The sequence below is a fragment of the Rhodnius prolixus genome, unplaced genomic scaffold (assembly GCF_049639745.1).
Source record: "Rhodnius prolixus isolate KJV_2025 unplaced genomic scaffold, Rpr scaffold_1, whole genome shotgun sequence".
In the NCBI taxonomy this organism is placed as follows: domain Eukaryota; kingdom Metazoa; phylum Arthropoda; class Insecta; order Hemiptera; family Reduviidae; genus Rhodnius; species Rhodnius prolixus.
Genome location: NW_027411581.1, coordinates 7,638,289 through 7,657,893, shown reverse-complemented (window position 1 = coordinate 7,657,893; position 19,605 = coordinate 7,638,289). Strand labels below are relative to the sequence as shown.

General features: G+C 34.9%; 1 protein-coding gene across 6 annotated transcripts in view; it reads right to left on the bottom strand.

Annotated features, from left to right (window-relative positions):
• The window catches only part of LOC141453573 (RYamide receptor-like), a 135,580-nt gene that overhangs the window by 76,946 nt on the left and 39,029 nt on the right, over nucleotides 1-19,605 (bottom strand). For all 6 annotated transcript variants that reach the window (XR_012458087.1, XM_074126963.1, XM_074126973.1 and 3 more), the window contains one exon: nucleotides 9,879-9,924. The gene's annotated coding sequence lies outside the window, so the exon portion shown is untranslated. The remainder of the gene's footprint in view (nucleotides 1-9,878; nucleotides 9,925-19,605) is intronic.

The following is a 19,605-nucleotide window of genomic DNA, read 5'->3' as shown; positions in this document are numbered from 1 at the left end:
GATAAGATGAAATTGCTGAGTGTTAAAAAAAAAAAAAATTATTGGATGGTGAGACCAAGTCGAGAAAATGATCATGCCAATCAGGATAAATGTGATTAAAGTTACGTGGGGATCATCCCAAGTTGTTAGGAAGGGACTTGCAGGGTGTGGGAAATGTGATTAAAGTAAATGTCAAATCGGATATTTCCGTTAAAGATACAAATTCGTAATTACAACTCGCGCACAACTAACTCTTCTCTAATTTCAATTTCCATTTTCCTGACAGTTTTTCAACATGTAATATGGGTGGTGTGGAAGAAGGATAAAGACTGTATCTTTTTGAATAAGATTTACATTGATACGTCATTGACAGGAAGCGACCTCCCCGCTCTGCTCCCACTATCTTTGTCAAGGCCGGAACACCCTTACCGCTCAGATTTCCTCAAAAAATAAAATCGATTCTCCTGACTACATTATGCAAATGGTATCTACTTATTATTCCATTAAGTAGCATACTTGTAACTCACACAGATTTGGGGTTTTACTTAAAAAATTTTCATGAAAATTCCGACCCTTGTAAAGGCAAACGAAAATATGACTTTCCATTTGGACTAACTATTTAACTATTTAGTTATATTAAGAAAATCTATTAGAAATGCTTTTTTTTTTTAATTTAAACATAAATTGTACAAAAATATGTGTACTTCAAAATTTCATAAATTATTTTGAAGAGTCAGACGCTAACTTAGAAATAAGGTATCATGTAAATCAAGACAATTCTCTCCGTCATATAACTGTAATTTTGAAATTTAGAGCCGAGCTTTTCATACTTAATTTCAGAGTAGCTAGTGCTGAAAGTGGTTACTGCTTGTGTCAGGTGGCTCCGGAAGATAATTCTTAACTACGGAGAAGCTGGTGAACCATCTGACCGGAGAGTATGGCTAGTGGAACTTATATATGAAGTTACTGTCCAAGCTTGGGGTTATTATTTCTAATTAATGAATTCAATTTTTCCGTTTAATCTTATTTTTATTTATAAAATATTCTACTTCAGCTGCGAAAATAATTTATTATATTAATTTATTATTTATTTTACTGTATTGTACGATATAAAGAATATATTTATTAAAATATATTCCGTCCATGCCACCTAATTGGTAGTTGGACGTTAAGCCCCGCCTGAAAAAATAGGTGATTACTTTTCATTTACTTTTTACTTTTATATTTATTAAAATGTCAAATTTTATAATTTGTGTAAAAAATTCAGAGTAGCTGACGGAACATTGCCCATGTTTGAGTCATTGAAATGTTTGCTATTATATTTATGTAATTTATATATTTTCTTAATGAATTATTTTACATTTATTAATTTTTTTTTTTTTTTAATTTATTTTGTAATTTACAATCTGTATAAATATATACAATTAGTAAATAGGAGGTGAATGAGATGAATTGGTGGGGGAGGAGAGCAGGAGGAGAGAAGCTACCCAACGGTAGCACTCTCTATAGGAGAGAGGAGAATGTGAGGAGGAGAATATGAGGAGGAGAATACAAGGAGGAGAGTGTAAGGAGGAGAATACGAGGAGGAGAGTGTAAGGAGGAGAATACGAGGAGGAGAATGTGAGGAGAAGAGAGGAGGAGAATACGAGGAGAAGAATACGAGGAGGAGAATACGAGGAGGAGAGTGTAAGGAGGAGAATACGAGGAGGAGAATACGAGGAGAAGAATACGAGGAGGAGAATACGAGGAGGAGAGTGTAAGGAGGAGAATACGAGGAGGAGAATGTGAAGAGGAGAGAGGAGAGGTAGGAGAATGTGAGGAGGAGAATACGAGAAGGAGACTGTGAGGAGGAGAGAGGAGAATGTGAGGAGGAGAATACGAGGAGGAGAATACGAGGAGGAGAGTGTAAGGAGGAGAATACGAGGAGGAGAATACGAGGAGATGAATGTGAGGAGGAGAATGTGAGGAGGAGAATATGAGTAGGAGAGAGAAGAGATTTAGTTCTTCAGACCTCAAGGAAGTTGTGGGGCCACTGTCGAGGAGTATTAGGAATGTCCGAGGAGGCGAGAGACTGTACTAGAGGATTTGAGCAAGGGGAGAGAGCAGTATGGAATTTTTGGTGTTTAGTCTTGGCGAGTTGGTTGTACGAATGTGATGTTGAGGTCGCTATGAAGAGTGTGGTTAGTCACCGTAGAAAGGAGCGTCAGCTATCTGTCGGAGTAGATTTGACTGAAATATCCTGTACTGTCCGTAAGTTTGTAGGTTTGACTGAACCCCAGACAAGCTCTAGTCCTGTAAGTCCACATAGGTTTGAGAATAGTACTGTATATTAAACGTTTGAGTTTAATGGGTAATTTGGAGCGTCGTCCAAGTGGTCTGTAAAGCAGTTTCGCACGTTTTGTCATTGCCTTTGTCTTTTTTAAGTCTAGTGTGTGGGTTCCACGTGAGCTTAATGCAACACACAGCTTCTTTCTTAGGACCAAAGAGTAAAATAAATTGGACTGATAAGAACGTCGTGGAGTTCAAAGCGTCACACTAGATTCGGTGTTCCTTTTTAATACCAAATTTACAACTTTTCCGTCAGAAAAACTCTTTTTCTGTTTAATAAATAATGCTTAAATGTACCTAATTTAAATTGAATAATTACATAATAAAATAATGTTTTTAACGTATAATCTGTCCAATAAATCATTTTCAATATTATGTCTATTAATATACAATATTAATGCAAATCAATTATTAAAATCAATCAACTTCAATCATTTATTACCTAGGGGAGTAGTTTATTTGAACAGAACTTTGAAAATAAATTCTGAGTGCTCTCTGCAGCATCTTGAATATACTTTCTTTCTTTATTCAATATTTAATGATTCTCCTTTTTTACAGGCAGCCAAAACGTGACAAGTTGAATTAATGAACAGCTCGCAATATAAATCACTGAGAGTACTTAATTTCTGAAAGAATTTGACGCTGAAAATGTTATAAAGAAATAATAATAACGTAGTGTGAACACGGCCTTCTTTTACTAGATACTTTCAAATTCCTAACATCTGAAGATGTTTCTAACAATAATAGATAAAGATAATAGCTTGAGTAACACCTAGGTTAAAGAATTTCTTTCAAACACGACAATTTAGCAATAGAATTCTACCTCCTAAACAAGAAGTAGGATCGTACAATACACCAAAATGGCACATTAGAGTGAATCTACCCACTTTCGAGTTACGCTCAATCGAATTTTCCGGGAAATAAAATTTTCAATTAAACGTTGTACATTTGTATGTTTGTGACCACTAAATAATGCAATTAACCTTTATTGCAGTCGTTTAAGAGAAAATCTCTAATTTCAGAAAAACGTCATCAGTAAAGAGGTACTTCCGGCCTGCTGATTTCCGTTAAATTGGGAAATTTAGTGCAACATTTCATTCTTTTTAATAATATATTAGTAACAAAAGAGTATTTTTTACAGAAAAGGTTCTCTAGAGGTAAGTCTAACGAGGTTTCGAGGTTTAAAGGAAACGGAAGTACAAAAGAAAAAAAAGATCATGTAATTTAGGGTCTGTTTGCTAGAATTATCGTACAATCAATTTCCTTACCTATCATCGGGCGGTTTCTGGATGGAACGAAGCGTACAAGCAATCATCATTAATCAAATTACGCTGGGAGAAACGTGCTTAGTAACCATTGTGGGAATTAAAGAGAGACAAGTAGGAAGTAACTTACAAGAATATTAAGCACCATGAAGCATGTTATGCTTTCTTCCAAGAAAAATTGTGACGCACACAGTTTTGTGACTTTTTCACAAAGATCACGTAATTTTCTTTTTATAAAGACATTTATGATTGGTTGTAAGTGTAATTTGATGCTTGAAATGAACCTAAAAATGGGTCCATTTTGTGACAAAACTAACTAAGTATATAAATTGTTGTTCATTGTTTTTGGTGACTGAGTCATAGTTTCAATGGGATTGAAAAAAATAACTGCCATTTCAGTCTAGAAAGATTTATTTTGCCGAGCTTTCGACCTAGGGACTAGGTCATCTTCAGGGCTAGTCCATGAACAGACAAGACAGAAGACACACCAACCCTGCAATGTAATAGTATTACTTTCTAAACTAGCCCAGAAGATGACCTAGTCCCTAGGTCGAAAGCTCGGCAAATAAATCTTTCTAGACTGAAATGGCAGTTATTTTTTCAATCCCATTGTAACTATATAAAGTTATAAATGGTTACTTTTTTACTTTCTCTTATCCATCCTAAGAGGAAGTGCTGGCAATCGTGCTTTAATTTCCAGTTTTCTATCGGAAATCCTGTTTTGAAATTCTTTGTCTTCTTTGTCTACAGGTAAAAAAAAGTTGTTGTTTTTTTTTCACAAATTTGTCTTCTTTGTATATTTACAGAAGTTCCAGGCGATGTCTGCCAAGGTGTATTGTTCTGGCAATAATGGGTTCAATCCCTGGTCTAGGTCTTGGATTTCATTTAATGGTTCCTAAAAAGAAATTGTAGTAAAGAATGTAGTAGGCAATCTGCTTTTTTTCCACCAAATTTAGTAGTTAAGATTAAATTTTTAGAGTCTAGAAGAATTTGAAAATCTTTTAATTTAAGTAAGAACGATCTAAGTTTGGTGAACAGAAGGAAAGTCTAAAATATAGATTAGATCTAAAATGCAGGGCCTTAGTAATGCCCCGGCCTTTACTATAATTAACAAATTTTCCCAATTAACTGATGTAAGTTTTTATCAGACTGTTGGAAAGAATCTAAACCCAATTAAGGCCGACTTTGGCTATCCAGTATCACAATTAATCTTATCAAGAAAACTCTCGGTTTGCAAGCAATATAATAATTTATACTACCACTTGTTTTTGAGAGGCCTGCTAAGGAACAAAGACTTAACAAAAAGTATTTGTGTTTGTGTGAAAACCAAATATCCCGAAAAAGTTGGCCGAAAACAAAGTTGGTATCCAATTTCCGCTTCAGGTTTTTGGCTGCACGCCGGTAACAGGAAATGGGATTAACTTTTAGCGAATTTTAATTTTTTTTTTCTCATTTTTCAACTACTTTAATCAAAGCAGTCCAAAGAAAAGGTCAAATCGTTAATCAAACTATGAGTAAAGTTATTTTATTAAAGTTCTAGTAAATTACGGTTGAAAGAATCGTTTTAATTTTTGTAAATAAATAAGTGTAATGTATGTATTGTGGAACTGGGTTAGATTCCCGGTCTAGGCCTTGGATTTTTATTTTTTGCTAGACACCTCCGTTCACGACATCTAATTTGGTAGTTACAGAACACTTCTAAGACCAATCTGGCTTGGACAATGGAGCCAAACTGTGTGGCTCCGCCAAATCCTTTAATATCCATCCAGAGAATCTAAAAGCGTTTCAATCTAAAAAAAAAAAGCCCTCCGCTTTATTGTCCAACGCTCTCTGCTATGTCTCCGATTAAATTCTACACAAAGAGCTTAATTAGTTCGTTACAGGACTAATCCATTCTCGGTCCCGGAATTTCCACTATAATCTAGCACAGCCCATCCCAATCCTGTTGCAACTTGTCTTTTCTACATCCAACCACCCTCCACAAGGCTTAAACCAACGTTTCTTCTCGAGCTTAAACTCCTAGCTTCCAAATTTCTATCCAGAGAGAGTTCCAGCACAGACTGGCTCCTCTCAACACCGTTCTTTGATCTGGCGCTGAGCCCAAGAGGAATCGGTGCGCCATATGACAGAATGGTCACATTTACAAGATGGTTTTATTGTAAAGGCACTAAATAAATAAACAATTTTGATTTTTAATTTATATGTATAAGGCTAAGTTATTTGCAACAGGATGTATTCTTATCTACTTCATATTCTACAAGACAAGTGATACTAAAGAAAACTTAACCTCAAAAATGTAGCAGAAATGCAACACTTTTTCTTGCAAACGTAAGAGAAACTAACAAGAAAATAAGTTCGAGGGTTGTGGCGACCGAACAGATCATTAAACTTTAAACAAATTCACCAACTTGGGAGTTGTTGCATCTTTCTAGACATTCCCAAAGTGAGGACCAGATGTCTCCAGTCTAACAAATATTTGATTAGTCTTCGTTCTGTCTCACTCATCCTTGCTCAGTCAATGTGCATATCCTCTCTCACTTTGTTGCAAACTCTTCTCAGCACTAATCTTCAAGTAAACCGCACGCCCAACAACGTAAGAGTCCACTAGCAATTCCACAACACTATTATGATCTGTCTACAAGCTCTCTTTAAATTTTAAACTAATTATTTATTCAGCTAAAAATATTATTTAAATATTAATCCAAATAAAGATAAACGCGTCTGGTTTATATTTTATTGAAGTCACGAAAATTAACTTTTTACCCCCGATAGACGGAATATTATCTTAGATATCCTTAAGATCAGCGTGGATACCCAGAACTCCTTGACAATTTCGCGCCCTGTCTTTTTCACTAAGGTCCCCCAAAATCCGATTACCTGGAAAAGTGATCTTTAGAATCATAGGGGCATCTGAATTTTTGGTTAAAGTAGGTTTAGAGGGAGGAAACTGTTCTCGATGGAGCGACCCAGGGAGAGCCAAGTTCCAGACAGCCAGAAGACGAAGCGTGCTAGCTGGCAGTAAATCTTAGCACTAAACTGGTAACTACTTCACTATCACTAAAGGACTTTACGACTAAACCCATTTTAAGGAAAAGTGTAAAGTTGCTACCAGCTGTAAGATTAGTAGACGGAAATGCCCATTTACTGTCAAAAGATAAGTACTCTTAATACTTGTTAATTAACACTATCTGATCCTTTTTTTTCAGGTATTTTATAGCATTTTAATGTAAGAAATTATTTAATAGATTTCTGGAGTAATTAAAATTGTAAAGTAAGATGTCAAACGCTTAAAGACTCTTTTAGACATGTAATTACATAAGGCCAATTATTTTCATATTAGCTGAATGCAAATTTTATAATTCCTAGCTTCCAGCGTAATACAATAATTAAACAAAAATCTTAAAACAAGAGCTTCTGGAATACGACGAGCAATAAATAGATCAATCCTTCATCTTCAATTCCAGAGACTTAATCCACCTGGAACTTAGCCAGGCAGGTCTACGGTTTTCACTTTTTCGGTCAAGTCAACAATTTACGTGTCTATTTTATTGTACCAAGTAAATCCACGTATCTTATTTCAATGTGTCAAGTAAATCCACATGTCTTATTTCAATGTGTCAAGTAAATCCACATGTCTTATTTCAATGTGTCAAGTAAATCCACCTGTGTTATTTCGATGTGATAAGTAAATGATTTGTCAATAACTGTGTGTTATCTGGGCTCACGAATACTTTTGTAAGACGAATTCCAGATTCTATGATATAATATATGTACATTTTATCATTATTATAACAAAAAATAATTATGAATGAACTGGCCAGCATAAGGGTCTGTGACATCTAATAAATTCTAAAAAATAACTTATTAATGAAAATTAATGCAGTAGAATTACTTAACTATTAATGAAGTATTAATGAAGTGTTGGGTACTTGCTGATTTGTGTACTTTTTGGAGTTTAATCAACCCTTATACTTAACTTTTTGAACTGTAAGTTTTATTAAGGAGATTTCATTGTATCAAGTAAATTCACGTGTCTTATTTCAAAGTGTCAAGTAAATCCACATGTCTTATTTATCAAATCAATCCATGAATGATGAGTAAAGACTGCACAGCGAGAATTATTGGCCAAAATAAGTTCCTTCACTCTTTGTGGCTCCCTTTGAGCTTAAGCTACCTCTGATGCTGGATGAAGGTCTGAAGTTGGTGGTCAGGGATAAAAAGAAAACATGCGCAAATCGACGGATAAATTTAGCGAACTTAACTAAATGATTAGAGCTTAGCTATCGGATCCTGAGTTCGAGTGCAGACTGAGATTTTGTTCCTTTCCTAGGTGCCTTTCCTTACTGCTCACTTCCGGCCGTAAACAGAGTTGTCTGATTGGAAGCCGACAGCGCTCTGAACCGGATGCTAATGATCTCCAATTCTTAACGCAGTTTAAATGAATGAAAATATATATACACTGAATGTAAACACCCACGACTCCTCTCTTGCTGCAGTTCACGTAATTAAAGTTTCACGAAACTTCGAATTTGTTTATAAAGTATTTACTCCAAAATTACGTGTTCACTGTAGCAAACTCATTGAAGAAAACATGATAAGAACTTGGTCTATTTAGAGACCAAGGAAAGGGTATTTAACACCTAACTATGAACAACCTAGTAGAGCTAGGTCTCATTAAACCAAATGGGCTAAATTAACTTAGTTTATTACAGATAAAATGTTGTATCCAACTCTGCCCAAACATGCTAATCATTCGATAATAATTAATATAAACGCAAAATTAACATTAGTTTCAACATTTGCGCTAACCAATAAAAAGTTCCAGGAAAGAAGAACAGGAGATCTAAACTACGTAATTTGGTGTAACCAATCTGAGGGCAAGAATGTAGTCCAGAGGTCCCTAGCATATTAATAATCGGAATGTTAATTAAACAACTGGCTAAGCCACACATTCTGGGTACATATTTGCAATTTCATCATTAATTTTATCATTTCATACCAAGAACTTAATTTAATAAAATCACTGAATTAGTGCCCCTTGATGAAATTTGCAGTAAAGTATGTTTGCTAGTCGCTACGGTAGCCGAGCGGTTAGAGGCTAGACCTGCAAAGCTAAGATGTATTGCGGTACAAGGCTATATTACCAGTCTATACCTTTAATGGTTAATATGCGAAATTTGCAGTAAAGTATGTTTGCTAGTCGCCTCCGTCCACGACACCTAATTTGGTAGTTGGACGTAAAGTCTGCCTGAAAAAATAGGCAATTACTTTACTTTAACAAAATTTAACAAAATAAGACGTATCATTAATTTAATTCGAATGTATTAATTAATTAATTTGAAATAAAGATTCCAATTGCCAAGGGAGTCCAGGAAAGAATGATGTAAACATTGATGAAGGAATGCTTTTAATTCAGCGATAAAGTCATGAGAGTGTAAGGTTAGATAAAATAAATGATCGCCCGCGGTTACTATGACATTTATGAAGTGGACACCTCTTTATATACTGTAATTCATCATTCATCATGTCATGAACCCAGCCCTCCTAAATACTTATTCTCCATTAAATCTTAACAGTTCATATTTCTCATTTAATTACAGGAATTTGTATGTAGTTTTAGGGCATAGATTTTTAATGGGTCCATTTTTATTTGATCACAATGTCATGTAAGAACAATCACTCAGCGGTGAAACCTTTCACAATGGATTTAATGATGCCAATGTCTCTAGGCCACTTCCGCTTCAAGCGATAAGGAGCATTGTCAGGGTGGTGAGGAGAGCTGTTACAAGGAAAGATTATGGTGGAGAGCTAAGTAAGGCTGAGAAATTTACGGTAGCAAATTGGCCAATTAAAAGTAGAGTTTTACAATGTCAAGGGTGATAGACGAACATTTGCAGTGCTCCATAATATCTTGGGATTTTAACTGTCTTAGAGCGTGTTTATTGTATCTCTGAATGGTTTCTGACTTACATCCATCTTCAGAGGAAGAATAATTAATTGAGGTATCTTATTTAATCAGCTTGGTGTTCAAATTCACTCACGTTTCCCTAACTTTGTGTCCTGAACTCTGAGCAAGAGGGATAAAGTCGAAAATTTCATTTATAATCTCCCAGATATAGTACAACTGTGCGGTGCAGGTGAAAAGCAGCACATTAAATGCAGCCGGCCTGAACTACGGCCAGCTTTCCGCATCACGCAATCATAAATTCACTTTAACCAACAATATTATTACTATTTACGAACTAATTTGTGCCATATAATTATTATAAATGTATATTTCTGAGCAGACAAACCAAAAATGCTTACTTCCTTTGTTGTGAAGCTGGATCCAGGACCCACCAACGTTCGTCCACTGAAACATTATATATAAATTTAAATAATCATTCTATTTTATTAAAATCTAATTACAATTTAAAATTAATTAAATAAATTATATTAAATAATACATTTGATTATGCTACCAACGACGTTTATTCAAACAAAATAAAAAAGATTTGAATATTTATTAGTTTATTTTAATTGAGAAAATTAACCTCAAAATGTTTAAATGTTTTGAATTTTAATATAGATTTATGATTTATAATGATTATAAAATGTAGGGACTCCTAAAGGACCCTTAAACTAAGGCCTAACTTTAATATTCTATACAGAATTCTCACAGGAAGTGAGTTCAATTTATTGCCCAAGATACGTATGCAGTGATGGTAATGGTTGAAAATGAATTAACCGAACGGAAGTAATTTTTTTTAAATTTTTCTAGTTCTTTTTCGCATAGTATCTCGAAAACTAGTTTAACGTATATTTTGACTTGCTCATACTGAAATAGCTCTCATTTTTTTTGGGGTTGGGGCAGTGATTTTAATTTTTTTAGTTATTTTACTTGTCACACATACAAAAGAAAATATACACACACATACATTTCCCAACTTTATTAAAAACACTTTTCATGCAATCAAATGGAAATCAGAATGCCAGTTTTCAGTTAAAAACTCAGCATAAAAGAAAACAATTATGAAAACAAGAAATTCCCAAGATGGCAGTACTTCTTTCTTACCAGAGCAATAAGCGGAAGTTAAGCACAAACAAAGAAGAAGTCTTTTACTTACAACTTGATACAAATTAATATAAAATAAAAATATATTCTTAACTCAGTTTAAACAGGAAATAAAACTAAACTATTGAGACTAAAATAAATTAAATGTGATATAAAAGACATTAAATGAAACGAAAAGTAAGACAGACTCATGGTCACTGCATGCTAGAGGTGTAAATCAATAAATACTTGGCTTTGTCAGCGTTAAGTTAAAGATGCTGAATGATCACTTTTTTTTATTTTAATCTTCATTTCTTAAAAAAAGGAAGAAAATAAAAAAGACACTAAAAACTATTAAACAGGAAAATAAACATCCAGTTTAGAGTGAAAAGGAGGGGGAAAATTGCCCTGAAAAACTATTTTTAGGCTCTAGGATTATACATAAAGTATAACTCTGTAAAGGTTATGTTTCCCGATTGCCCAGAAGGGAATTGCGGCTAGCGATTTACCGTACAATAAATAGTGTGGGTTAACAGTTAGGAGTACGATAAATTTCAGAGAAATCCCAACTAGCTACGCTAACTCCTTGTTGCTCTGCTAAATCCAGTTCACCAACAAAAAAGGAAATTAAGAAAGGAAATCGTTGTCAGACCACAACTTTTTCGTTCTACAATTCACGTTTTTCAAAGTAAAGTAATTGACAATTTTTCCAGGCGGGCTTTACATCCAACTACCAAATTAGGTGCTGTGGACGGAGCCGACTAGCAAACATACTTTACTATAAATTTCTCATATTAACTATTAAAGGTATAGACTGGTAATATAGCCTAGTACCGCAATACATCTTAGCTTTGCGGGTCTAGCCTATGATCGCCTAACATACTTTACTGAAAATTTCTCATATTAACCATTAAATACAATCCAAGGGTTATACTAGTACCGCAACACATGTTAGCTTTGCGGGTCTAGTCTCTAACCGCTCTACTATAGTGGGCGCCTAATTCAATTAATTTAATGTTCTTGATAATTATAATTTGTAATAATAATAAAAAAAAAAATAGTTGATTTTAATATTAAACATGTTCACCAAAAGATGACGATATAGCTTACAAGATCTTTAGATTCCTTAGGAAGCCAGAGTCGTAGGTCAGAGTGGCAAAAGTTCAAAGGACTATTGCTAGAACCCTAGACTGATATTCTTTGAAGTGTTCGAATTTAGGTGAGACATGTGCTCCTTGAGACCAAAAAGAAGATGGTAGCGCAAAAAGAACTAGTAGGGGAAGTCCTCGACCTCCTTAGTAGGGGAGGTTTCGTCTACGAGATCCAAAGGGGGAAGGCACAATAAGTTTCCTTTGGCTGTAGTGCCTTGGGGCATACCTTCCATCCCATTATTGTAATCTTAATCTCAGGTAAGGCATTTTATTCTTAAAAAAATTACGCTAGTGTTATAGAACAATGGCAAACCACTGGTACCATGCTACAGTGCACAATTTAACTTTTTTTTTTGCCTTTTTTTTGGCATTGGTTTTCGTCATAAAGCCAGCATCGTCTAGGTGCTTATCACTAGAATATCACTCACTCTCCATTCTTACTTATAAATACATTCGCTTCACACATTCATCCCTCTACTATATACAACTATTTACATAAACTATAGCTAATAGATGGATCAGTACTCTGTGCTTCTGCCATCCTTATAGCTTAACCGAAATTAAAATCACGTAATCCTTCTGTAATCATCAATTTAACTTCATCTCTCTTTGGGTGTCCTGATTACACAAAATTTCGTGTATAATTTTTAACATGCCATAGATCTTGATTGTGTGCACTGTGCACTAAAAGTTTAAAGAAAATCGATGGAAAATTCTTCCCCGCCCCCCCAAAAAAATGAAAAATCCCCTCCCAAGTCTTTCAGTGGCAAAGAGGCCCCTTCCTGTTTTCTACCAAATTTTGGACTTGCTCTTGTCTATTTAATCCTATTAATACTATAGAGCTGGTAAGACCATAATCTACATTGAAATGAGGAAAACCTGCTCCCATTCACCCTGGGAAAATTCCCAAAAGAATTTTAATAAAGAATAGCTACAAAGAAAATCCCTTAGCACGAGATTTTTCCCTCTTAAATTAAGATTTCCTGTCGATCAAGTTGGCCCAAGTATTTTATGTAGAGTTCGGTCCCAGTTTGTCATGTAAATATTTATATTTAAGGTTTCTACCATGTTCCGTTTTTTTCACTGATCTAATAACCTCACCCAAGATCAATTTGTAAAAACCTCTATTTCTTACTGGCCTTGTATTTCCTGTAAATACACACGTAGACCTCATTAAGTGAGCAACCTTTGTAGCAGTATTCGGAAAAAAACAAGAAAAGAAAAATCGTAGAGAAAGTTGATTGTTGAAGGTTGATAAAAACGGTTCAACGGTGACATTTTTTTTTTATAGTTATGCGAACCCACTTTTTTCTGGTAAAACGATAGCGGTTTTTCTGAACTATCGGTCCTGTAATATCGATTATAGAATATTTGACCATCACTTAAAATTAAAGATAACCTAAATGCTCGATGAAATCGAGCTGCAATAGATCAATCAAGTGTGAAAAATTATTCATAACTGATTGGTTATTTGATTAACAAAATTAATCCCTAAAGGGTGCACAATATGATGGACCCACAAAGTTACTAAATAATGATGTGTTAATACGCTACTAAATTGTCGTCAATCACTAAATTATTTAAGCCTTTTCAGAAATTTATAAATCAATCAATGTCAATTCAAATATCAATTTCCTTAGCTGATAATAATTTATCAATTCAAAATATAATTTTGAAATTAAATCCAAAATTAACATTTCACTTGTTATACCTATACATCGACCTATTGATCGACTCTCTTAGAATAGAGAAAGGTTAAAAGTGAGAGGTTGTGCAATTCTATTCGATGGAAAACCCATTTTTCTAAAAGGGAAAAAACAAATGCGAGGAAAAAACTTGGAAGTCATTTTCCTAAATTTTCCAGGAAATATTTTACTTTCATCAAGACACCAGCTAATAAACATATAGTAATCTCATCTTCTCTTCCGGGAAGCCTATAACTACCCAGCAAATTATTCTCGCAGATTGATCTCGACTCGGCATCCGGTGACAGCTTGCTTAATTCGAGAGAACCCTGTATGCCGGCATATTAGCTAACCATTACTTTCTGGGCCTTTTTCTATATTCTCTAATCAGGCACGGAAAGTAATTTTTCGAATATCGATTTCGAGCTTATACCGGAAGTAGCTTTCTAAAGATTCACTGAACATGGAAAATTCGTTTTTAGTAATCAGTAGGTGTGCGATCAAATTATCTCAAAGAAAAATGCAAAACTTAACTAAGTTAAGACTTTACTCGTATATTGGGATCTCTCCAGTTGGCCCCCTCCCAAAAAAAACTTTAGATCAGTATCCCTCCTCCGGAGGTACTGTACTTGGGATAATGGTTTTTCTCTTAAGAGCCAACATTGAGTTTTTTTGAACACTGAACACACATTATACTTATATTTGGTCTATAACGTTTATTTTAAAAAGTTGTCTGTCCAGTGACTGGTTGTGCACAGGGAAAACGCACAGGGCTCTAATTGGCTCAAATTGGACGTGTCTTAAAAAAAAAAAAAAAAATGAAACAAATAAAAATAAGTAAAAGTGTGTTAACATTTTTAATTTGCAATAAGAAAAATGGACAAATTAAATGTCCCATGAAATATGCATAAAATAAATTATTGTTTAAACAAGGGATAAAGCCTAAAAGAGAGAGATAAAGCCTAAAAGAGAGAGAGATAAAGCCTAAGAGAAAGATAAAGCCTGAGACAAAGTTAAAGCCTGAGAGAGAAAGGAGAGTAAAAAAAAGAGAGCTCCCTCGCCAACAATTTCTCTTCCCTTATTTCACAAATTTGCCATAAACGACACCTGCGGCTAACTGCTGTGTTTATTTTATTTCTCTTTTATTTTCTCAGCTCTTCATCAAATATTTAGTCTCTTCTAGTAACATTATTTCAGAGAGAAATGTGTTGAACAAAGAAAATTGATTAATAAAAAATATTTTCATCAATTTTACTCCGTTATACTAAATTATAAATCATAACTTTATAGGTTGGTTATAAGTTGACCATTTGGTTTGGATCTGCAACACTGGTTAAGGAAGATTTATCTGCAATAACACGCTTGTTTTGATTTATGTCGGATAAAAAAAGATTTTAAGGGAACAGCTGCGGATGGTTTTTATTCACCAAGAATCTTTACAAATCCGACAGAAGTTAACAGGGACAGTCTTGAAGCTGACTGTTAAACTATGAGCAATTGGGAACCCTTTATAAGGGCGGAGAAAACCAAAGAAAATGCTACAGTCAAGTTTGGAAACCCTAAAAAAAAACCCTTGAACAAGAACTTACAATGCTATTCATACTACCCTTTCATCTCTTTCTTGGGCGAGTTTCTTGGGGCTTGCTATGAACCAAGAGTAATTTACTGACTATTGCAATAGTCAATCATTTGTCCTATAGAAATTCTGTGAAATGGTATTAATGAACTGTAATATAGACATGAGATGGTAGCGATCGCTGAGGGCAATGATGCCGTCTTCATGAAGTGGGTGACGAGTAAAAGGTAGACGAGGCTTAACGTGGTCATGAGCGGAAGCCATATTTTTACTATTAAAATCCACATTTCAAAATCACCATATCAACACCCGCCTCGAGTTACAAGGTTTTTGAACTTGTTCTTAACACAGTATAAAGTTGCGAAGTCGGATCTAGTCACATTTCGCAAATTTTATCTGTCGGTTCCGGTATTAACTTAAAGGTTCATACCGAAAATATCACTAAAAGCATTTTTTATTCGTTTATTCAAACTTTCTACTATACAAAACTCTAAAATTTATAAAAGAATGCGAAACCCGCAACACTAAGATGTATTGCGGTGCTAGGCTATATTCCCAGTCTATACCTTTAATGGTTAATATGAGAAATTTATAGTAAAGTATGTTTGCTAGTCGCCACGGTAGTCGAGCGGTTAGAGGCTAGACCCGCAAAGCTAAGATGTATTGCGGTACTACGCTATATTCCCAGTCTATACCTTTAATGGTTAATATGAGAAATTTATAATAAAGTATGTTTGCTAGTCGCCACGGTAGTCGAGCGGTTAGAGGCTAGACCCGCAAAGCTAAGATGTATTGCGGTACTACGCTATATTCCCCGGTCTATACCTTTAATGGTTAATATGAGAAATTTGTAGTAAAGTATGTTTGCTAGTCGCCTCCATCCACGGCACCTAATTTGGTAGTTGGATGTAAAGTCAGCCTGAAAAAATAGGCGATTACTTTACTGAAACAATAATGAATCAAAAAAACACCACTTAACAAAAAAAAAGTAGCATTTTTATTCTTTACCGTTTAAACGCTCGCCATGTACTTACAACAGATGAAAGAGAGACGATTAGAAATCTCTGCGAGATCTTAACAGAGAAGTGTTGTGAACTGGGGCGGCGGGATAGAAGCACAATGTCCCCACCTGTTGCAGAAAGCGAGGAAGCATCATGTTTAGCATTTTATTCACTTTAATCTTCCTTCTCTCTTTCTAATGGTGATAGTAAGATTAATGAACATATGATAGTCTGTTTTCCGATAAGTATCCATTTAAAACATTCTTTAAAGACTTTAAAATTCTTTTGCTTTTCTCTGAACTAGTTATAATTTATTAATATTTATAGCCACAAAAGGGAAGAGATTAGTTCAGTGATTAGCGCACTGGATTCCCACGCTGAGTTACCTTAGAGTTTCTTTCTTACAAATAAAACTATCTGTGATGGGCCTGGCAGATTAGCAGGTTAGCCTTTGTAGGTTCTGTCAGGAGAAAGAGGAGGAAAGGGCACTGCACGTGTTGTGTCAGTGTGAGGGGCTCGTGAGGCTAAGGATGTTACTTCTCGGGGAGGAAAACCCAAGGCCTGTGAGCTTTACCCAGGAGTTGCTCTCCAGAATTAAGAGTCTGATTAAAAGTACAGGTCTGGAGGGTGAGCTTTTGAGTGGGGGGGGGGAGCCACAATAGATCCAAAGGGGTCGTAGAGGCGTAGACCTTAAGGGCCACCCTATTATCTTATCTGTGATTGGCTGAATAAAATTCACCTGGGCCAATAATCTTAGAGATGTTGATGCGCCTTACATTAAAAAGCAAAACAAGTCACATTATTTTTTAAAAAGTGTCCCATTTTTGTTTTAAAATTACTATCTGGAGAAGTATTTAGTTGTTTAAATAGTTGTCTATAACTTGACAAGTTTATCTGTACAAAGATTACGTCCTAGAATTTCCTAATTAAAATAGTTGAATGTACGGAAGAGTGGTGATGAGTAAACAACCGCTTTACAAAATTCTAGCCACTTTATAACATTGTTTTAATTAAGGAAGTTTGAAACAAGACGGAGACTTAATTTTTTTTTTTTTAGAAAAGATAACATATTTGAAGTTTTAGAACAGTTATTGAAATCAGTGAGAAATTAAAAACAGATTGCTCTAATCTTAAAACTTTAAGTCGGTTAGCTAAAAACGCTAAGTTTCTAAGCATTTGTCACGGAAATTCGTGCGTAGTTTGAAGCACACTTAATTAAAACTGTCCGGTAGGACAGTTGTATAAGGGTTGATCGTCAAAAACTGCACGAAAAAGCGTAACGTTGAAAAACACCCAACTTTGACAATTTTTTTCTCTTTTTCTATAAAAGATAAAATTCCCAAATTTTCTTTAAAATATAGGGCAAACCCTCCTTTATAGCTGTAATTTTTTTGCAACAACCCAGATCTAATAGGTTTTGAGAAAAAAGTTGCCGAAAATGAGCAAAAACTGCAATTTCAGAAATTGTTGTTGTTCTTGTTGTTGTTGTTGTTGTTGTTGTTGTTGTTGTTGTTGTTGTTACCTTTTTTGTAAACTGCGTAGCGCCTAAACGCGTGAACCGATTTTCATGAATGAGGTGTCATTCGATTCACAATTTTATGTAGATGTGCCTTTTGGGGGTCTCGACGCTGTACATCGAATAGGAGAGGAGTTAGCCCCCTTTATGTAAGGCCCCCTCCAAAATTATTATTACTAATTACTCTGTAAATCTTAGCCCGATTTTGAAATAATTTGGTAGGATGATAGAGTTAGGGCTCCTCTACGTAACATTAAAGCGGCGATCAGCTCTTACACTTGTTAAGGGAAAGTATAGCAATCGTTTCAAATTATCGACACGTGAACCGATTGTCATGAATGAAGTGTCATTCGAATCGAAATTTTGTACAGATTTGCTTCTAAAACAGGTTTACGCAGATTGTATCCAAGAATAAATAATTTAGATTACATTTTCTTTAATAAACGCAAACTAATTTAATTTTCGTTCATTTAAACTGTTTTATTAATCTCGTTAAAAGTTTTTTGGTTTAAAATTGATTTTAGTTAAACCATCGAGGGGAAAAAACCTCCCGCACTCAGTGTGGGCCCAAAGTCGAAAAGAAATGTAATTCGATCACAATTTTTCTCTTCCCCCACAAATAAATTCTAGCCCTAAAATGTGTATTTGTCCTCTTTATTTGTCTACTGTTTCGTATTATGTCTGTTGTAAACTAGACCATGAGATGTTTATACTCTGTCTTGTTATTCTGGATTGCAGTATTATTGTGCTGTTTATGTCAGAATCCCTCCAAAATAAACAAGATACAATTACTACACATCACTTAAGCTACATAAATTCTGCCATCAGAAATCAATTCTAGTCTTACAAATAGATTTTTTTCGCTTCTTTTTTCCACTTACACTAAAATAGGGAAATTTCGAATATTTTTCATGACCGAACAAATTTTTCTCCATGAATTGTGTAAAATAACCAGGACTCCACTAATATCTTTACAAAATGCTGTAAAATCTAGAGCAATCCAGATGTGCAAGAACAATAACAGATGGAATCACACTGATACTCTAAACTCAAGTATGAAATCAAGACTGGATCATGTCAAAGCAAAGAGCACCGTGAACAACTATAAAACGCTACGAAATGAGTGTGAAAAAAAAATTATTTTTTTTAGATTATGCATAAAGTAGGGCTAGAGAATCAAACCTAAGCATTACCAAAGGACAAACCTAAACGTACTAAAGTCTGGGTTACTAAACAGGAGAGGATCAGGAGTTATAACCACAATTGGAATAGGGCCTTATTACGTGTTTTAACAGGTACTAATTCATGTAACTGGGCGCCACGGTAGCCGAGCGGTTAAGAGGCGAGACCTACAAAGCTAATATGTATTGTGGTACTGGGTTCGATTCCCGGTCTTGGCCTTGGATTTTATTTAACGGTTAATAAAAGAAAGTTACATTAAAGTATGTTTGCTGGTCGCCTCCGTCCGCGACACCTAATTGGTAGTTGGACGTTAAGCCCCGCCTGAAAAAATAGGCGATTACTTTACTTCACTAATTCATGTCACAATGATCATACAGAACTTTCACATTGCTTAGCACATTGTAATGCATTACTGTCAAAGAGAAAGAATTGTCAAAGGTGAGAATTGTCCAACGTTCAACGCTTTTTCGTGCAGTTTTTTTGACGATAAACCCTTATAGAACTAACTGTCCTACCGGACAGGTTTAATGAGGCAAGAGCCACTGCAAGAGGCCCATTCTATGAAAGGAAAGTAGGAAAGTCCATGTTCAAAGTTAACGTCCTTCATTGTCGGGTGCCTTTGATGGTATCACGAAGAGACTAGTATTTAGGGGAAATTCAATGATTTGCTTTGAACATTCATTAGGTGAACAATTTGAGGAATTTATGCTGCAGATTGGTTGAATATTTTAACAGCAAACTGTTGTAAACATAATGTGAACTTAATATCTTATTGCTAAGAAGTTTTATTTGTTACGTTCTTCGAAGTTGCGCTTAAGTTTGGACCCAGTCCTTTTTGTAAATTATAGAATATGATAGGAGTAGAAGAAAAGTCTTCTTACACCCGAAC